This window comes from Drosophila novamexicana, unplaced genomic scaffold (assembly GCF_003285875.2).
Source record: "Drosophila novamexicana strain 15010-1031.04,08,12 unplaced genomic scaffold, DnovRS2.1 tig00002251-arrow-arrow-pilon, whole genome shotgun sequence".
Classification (NCBI taxonomy): Eukaryota; Metazoa; Arthropoda; class Insecta; order Diptera; family Drosophilidae; genus Drosophila; species Drosophila novamexicana.
In genome coordinates this window covers 21664-28784 of record NW_020824966.1, presented here as the reverse complement: position 1 = coordinate 28784, position 7121 = coordinate 21664, and the positions used below count along the sequence as shown (strand labels likewise).

Sequence of the window (7121 nt, the reverse complement as noted above, 5' to 3'; positions counted from 1 at the left end):
TTTTTTGAGCATTTTTTCATAGAAGTTTATCACCAGCAATTGAATTAGGGGCCTCATGACCCCCTGCTGGAATTGTTTCTTTTAATTCTTTTCAAATTCCCTTATTAAATACTGCAATTTTACTAACATCAGGAGTTACTGTAACATGAGCACATCATAGATTAAAAGAAGGAAACCACTCACAAACTACTCAAGGTTTATTTTTTACAGTACTTTTAGGAATTTACTTTACCATACTTCAAGCTTATGAATATATTGAAGCTCCATTTACAATCGCCGATTCAGTTTATGGTTCAACATTTTTTATGGCTACAGGTTTTCATGGAATTCATGTTCTTATTGGAACAACATTTTTATTAATTTGTTTACTACGACATTTAAATAATCATTTCTCTAAAAACCATCATTTTGGATTTGAAGCAGCAGCATGCTACTGACATTTTGTTGACGTAGTTTGATTATTTTTATATATTACAATCTATTGATGAGGAGGTTAATAAATTTATTATATCAATATAGTATAAAAGTATATATGACTTCCAATCATAAGGTCTATTATATTGATAATTTTTTCAATTCTTGTTATCGCCTCAGTAATTATAACAATTTCATTTGTTGTTATAATTTTAGCTTCAATTTTATCTAAAAAAAACTTTAGTTGACCGAGAAAAAAGATCTCCATTTGAATGCGGATTTGATCCTAAGTCATCTTCTCGTTTATCATTTTCTTTACGATTTTTTCTAATTACAATTATTTTTTTAATTTTTGATGTTGAAATTGCTTTAATTCTTCCTATAATTATTATTTTCAAGTTTTCAAATTTAATAATTTGATCAATAACTTCAATTATTTTTATTTTAATTTTATTAATTGGATTATATCATGAATGAAATCAAGGAATACTAAATTTATCTTCTTAATAAATATAGGGTTGTAGTTAATTATAACATTTGATTTGCATTTAAAAAGTATTGATTTTTCAATCTACCTTATAATAACTAATGAATATGAAGCGATTTATTGCATTTAGTTTCGACCTAATTTTAGGTAATTTTACCCTTATTCTTTAATTGAAGCCAAACTAGAGGCTTATCCCTGTTAATGATAGAATTGAGCTTTTACTCCAATTAAGGAAGTATGGTGATCAAGTAAAAGCTGCTAACTTTTTTCTTTAAATGGTTAAATTCCATTTATACTTCTATTTATATAGTTTAAAATAAAACTTTACATTTTTATTGTAAAAATAAAATTTTTATTATTTTTATAAATTACTAAAATAAGTTCACTATATTTAAAGATTAAATAATCTCCCTAACATCTTCAGTGTCATACTCTAAATATAAGCTATTTAAATATAAAAATAATAAAAAATTTACTAAAATTAAAATTCAAAATACAAATAATATTAAATAAATTTTTAAATTATTATTATGAATTAAAAATAAAGTTTGAGAATAATTTAATAATTTTTGGTATAAATGCTGACCCCTAAAATACTTTGATCAACCTTGATCAAATCTTTTACTAACAATTTGCCCATAATTTAAAGGATAGAAAATAACTCCGTAAGTTCTTATATAAGGTATAAACGATATTGAACCTATAAAATTGGTTAAATTATATAAAATCATCTATTTATTAATTCTATATAAATTTCTTACTGAAATTAAATAACCAAATATATAGGGTACAGGAAAAATTAACCAATTTAATATTCTACCTCCAATAATTCTCATAACTAATAAACCTATTATTCCCCGTAATAAAACCCAACCTTCATCATTTAACACATTTAAACTTCTTCAATTTAAATCACCAGTTATTGAATAATAATCTAAACGAAATGAATAACAAACAGTTAAACCAGTTGAAAAAAAGTATAAAAAAAAAGAAAATATATTAATATTTCTAATTATCACAATTTCTAAAATTATATCCTTTGAATAAAACCCCGCTAAAAACGGTATTCCACATAAAGCTAAATTAGACACATTAAAACAAGACGAAGTTAAAGGCATATGAATTCTTAAACCTCCTATTAAACGAATATCTTGAGAATTATTTATATTATGAATAATCTATTATATTTATTAAATGAAATTAATGAACCTTCAGTAACTTTAAAAAGAATTGGTCATCAATGATATTGAAGTTATGAATATTCAGATTTTAATAATGTTGAATTTGATTCATACATGATCCCCACAAATGAAATTTCAACTGATGGATTTCGTTTACTAGATGTAGATAACCGAATTGTTCTACCTATAAATTAGTAACAGCCGCTGATGTAATTCATTCGTGAACAATTCCAGATTTAGGAGTAAAGGTTGATGGAACTCCTGGACGTTTGAACCAAACCAATTTTTTTATTAACCGCCCAGGATTATTTTACGGTCAATGTTCAGAAATTTGTGGGGCTAACCATAGTTTTATACCAATTGTAATTGAAAGAGTTCCTGTAAATTATTTTATTAAATTTCTAATAATGTAAATTCTTCATTAGATGACTGAAAGCAAGTACTGGTCTCTTAAACCATTTTATAGTAAATTAGCACTTACTTCTAATGAATTTTTAAAAAATTAGTTAAACCTATAGCATTAGTATGTCAAACTAAAATTATTAAACTATTAATATTTTTTAATTCCACAAATAGCTCCAATTAAATGATTAACTTTATTTTATATTTTTTCTATTACTTTTATTTTATTCTGTTCTATAAATTATTACGCTTATATACCTTCTTCACCTAAATCTAATGAATTAAAAAATATTAATTTAAATTCAATAACTTGAAAATGATAACAAATTTATTTTCTGTATTTGACCCATCAGCAATTTTTGGTTTATCAATAAATTGAATAAGAACATTTTTAGGTCTTTTAATAATCCCTTCTATTTATTGATTAATACCTTCCCGTTATAATATTTTTTGAAATACAATTTTATCAACGTTACATAAAGAATTTAAAACCCTTTTGGGACCTTCAGGCCACAATGGATCAACTTTTATCTTTATTTCTTTATTTTCTCTTATTCTTTTTAATAATTTTATAGGTTTATTTCCTTATATTTTCACAAGAACAAGTCATTTAACACTAACACTTTCATTAGCTTTACCTTTATGACTATCCTTTATAATTTATGGATGAATTAATCACACTCAACATATATTCGCCCACCTTGTACCTCAAGGAACTCCTGCAGTCTTGATACCTTTTATAGTTTGCATTGAAACAATGTAATTCGACCTGGAACTTTAGCAGTTCGATTAACTGCTAATATAATTGCAGGTCATTTATTGTTAACTTTATTGGGAAACACAGGGCCCTAAATATCTTATATATTGGTCACTTTTTTATTAATTGCACAAATTGCTTTATTAGTTCTTGAATCAGCTGTAGCTATAATCCAATCTTATGTATTCGCTGTTTTAAGTACACTTTACTCTAGAGAAGTTAATTAATTAATATATTAAATTTATTAATATTAATATATATATATATATATATATTAATAAAAATAAATGTCTACACATTCAAATCACCCATTTCACTTAGTTGATTATAGACCATAACCATTAACGGGAGCAATTGGTGCTATAACTACTGTTTCAGGAATAATTAAATGATTTCACCAATACGATACGTCATTATTTTTTTTAGGAAATATTATTACAATTTTAACTGTTTACCAATGATGACGAGATGTTTCTCGAGAAGGAACATATCAAGGGTTACATACTTACCCAGTAACTATTGGCTTACGATGAGGTATAATTTTATTTATTTTATCAGAAATTTTATTTTTTGTAAGTTTTTTTTGAGCAGTAACTATTGGCTTACGATGAGGTCTAATTTTATTTATTTTATCAGAAATTTTATTTTTTGTAAGTTTTTTTTGAGCATTTTTTGATAGAAGTTTATCACCAGGGGCCTCATGACCCCCTGCTGGAATTGTTTCTTTTAATTCTTTTCAAATTCCCTTATTAAATACTGCAATTTTACTAACATCAGGAGTTACTGTAACATGAGCACATCATAGATTAAAAGAAGGAAACCACTCACAAACTACTCAAGGTTTATTTTTTACAGTACTTTTAGGAATTTACTTTACCATACTTCAAGCTTATGAATATATTGAAGCTCCATTTACAATCGCCGATTCAGTTTATGGTTCAACATTTTTTATGGCTACAGGTTTTAATGGAATTCATGTTCTTATTGGAACAACATTTTTATTAATTTGTTTACTACGACATTTAAATAATCATTTCTCTAAAAACCATCATTTTGGATTTGAAGCAGCAGCATGATACTGACATTTTGTTGACGTAGTTTGATTATTTTTATATATTACAATCTATTGATGAGGAGGTTAATAAATTTATTATATCAATATAGTATAAAAGTATATATGACTTCCAATCATAAGGTCTATTATATTGATAATTTTTTCAATTCTTGTTATCGCCTCAGTAATTATAACAATTTCATTTGTTGTTATAATTTTAGCTTCAATTTTATCTAAAAAAACTTTAGTTGACCGAGAAAAAAGATCTCCATTTGAATGCGGATTTGATCCTAAGTCATCTTCTCGTTTATCATTTTCTTTACGATTTTTTCTAATTACAATTATTTTTTTAATTTTTGATGTTGAAATTGCTTTAATTCTTCCTATAATTATTATTTTCAAGTTTTCAAATTTAATAATTTGATCAATAACTTCAATTATTTTTATTTTAATTTTATTAATTGGATTATATCATGAATGAAATCAAGGAATACTAAATTTATCTTCTTAATAAATATAGGGTTGTAGTTAATTATAACATTTGATTTGCATTTAAAAAGTATTGATTTTTCAATCTACCTTATAATAACTAATGAATATAAAGCGATTTATTGCATTTAGTTTCGACCTAATTTTAGGTAATTTTACCCTTATTCTTTAATTGAAGCCAAACTAGAGGCTTATCCCTGTTAATGATAGAATTGAGCTTTTACTCCAATTAAGGAAGTATGGTGATCAAGTAAAAGCTGCTAACTTTTTTCTTTAAATGGTTAAATTCCATTTATACTTCTATTTATATAGTTTAAAATAAAACTTTACATTTTCATTGTAAAAATAAAATTTTTATTATTTTTATAAATTACTAAAATAAGTTCACTATATTTAAAGATTAAATAATCTCCCTAACATCTTCAGTGTCATACTCTAAATATAAGCTATTTAAATATAAAAATAATAAAAAATTTACTAAAATTAAAATTCAAAATACAAATAATATTAAATAAATTTTTAAATTATTATTATGAATTAAAAATAAAGTTTGAGAATAATTTAATAATTTTTGGTATAAAAATCTGACCCCTAAAATACTTTGATCAACCTTGATCAAATCTTTAATAAAAAATAAAGTCTACAAAAAAAAACATGTTATTCTAATAGAAATTAAATTTAAAAATCTAATTCTACAAATTGACAAATATTTCACGATCTAAAATGAGTTACTCATATCACTAACACCACAAATTAGTATTTTTTTTAAACTATTTAAATATAACCATAATAAACATATTCCTCTTTTTATAATTAATATATTTAAAGGGAATCAATGTAATAGTATTAATAAATATTCACGAATTTTACCTCTTCTAAACGAATAAATTCCAGAAAAAATTTTTCCGTGTTGACTAAATGAATATAAATACAAAGTATAAGCAGCTTTAAAAAAAGATAATAAAGAAAGTATAATTATAGAAACTCAAGACCAAGAAACAATTCTATTTAATAAAGAAATTTCACCTAATAAATTTAATGTAGGAGGAGCAGCTATATTCGCTGATCTTAATAAAAATCATCATAAAGCTATAGCCGGTATAAAATTTAAAAGCCCCTTATTAATTAATAAGCTTCGTCTACCTAATCGTTTATAAGATACATTAGCTAAACAAAATAACCCAGATGAACAAAGTGCATGAACAATTATTAATCTGTAAGAACCGCATAACCCTCAGTAAGACATAGTTAAAAGTCCTGCTAATACAGTTCCTATATGAGCTACTGAAGAGTATGCAATTAAAGCCTTTAAATCAGTTTGACGTAAACATACAAATCTAACTAAAACCCGTAATATACCATAGCCCCCTAATTTTAATATAATCCCAGCTAAAATTATAGAACCAGAAACAGGAGCTTCAACATGGGCTTTAAGTAATCACAAATGAACTAGAAATATTGGTATTTTTACTAAAACGCGCATACTAAACAAAAATATAATAAATCATAATTAAATATAAAATTATTTATTAGATAAAAATTTATTGTTCCTATTTTATTTATTAAATAGAAAATACCGATTAATATAGGCAAAGAAACTAATAAAGTATAAAATAATAAATAAATACCAGCTTGTAACCGTTCAGGTTGATACCCTCAACCCAAAATTAAGAATAATGTTGGAATTAGGCTTCTTTCAAAAACAAATAAAATATAAATAAACTCATTCTTCTAAATGTTAACACAAGTAATAATAATAATATAATAATATTTAATAAAAATAATTTTTTATAATTATTATATTTATAAACTCTTTCTCTTGCTATTAATATTAATGAACAAATTCATAAACTTAATAAAACCAGCCCATAAGAAAGTATATCACACCCTAAAAAGTAAGAAATATTTATTCAATAATTTATAAAATTATTTATTAATAAAAATAAAAAACTAATAAAAAATAATAAAACCTCCATCATTCAAAATATATTATTAATAAAACAAAGAGGTAACAAAAATACTAAAAAAAAAATTAATTTTAACATTATATAATTCTAAAAGATTGAAAATAATCATTCCCATGTGTTCGAATTATTGATACTAAAATAGATAAACCTAAAGCACCTTCACAAACTCTAAAAGTTAAAAATATTATTCTAAAATAACTTTCATAATTTACTATATTCAAATAAATAAATAGTATAAAAAATAAAATTAAAACAATAAATTCAAGACTTAAAAGCATTGATAATAAATGTTTCCGATTAGAAACAAAACAAAATAACCCACAAATAAATAAAATTATTGGTAAACTTCAGTATAAAATTATAATCATTA

At 23.8% G+C, this 7121-nt stretch overlaps 1 pseudogene; it reads right to left on the bottom strand.

Moving 5' to 3' along the window:
• Positions 1-1362: 1362 nt before the first annotated feature.
• LOC115769071 lies at positions 1363-6632 on the bottom strand (annotated as a pseudogene).
• Between the last annotated feature and the right edge of the window lie 489 nt (positions 6633-7121).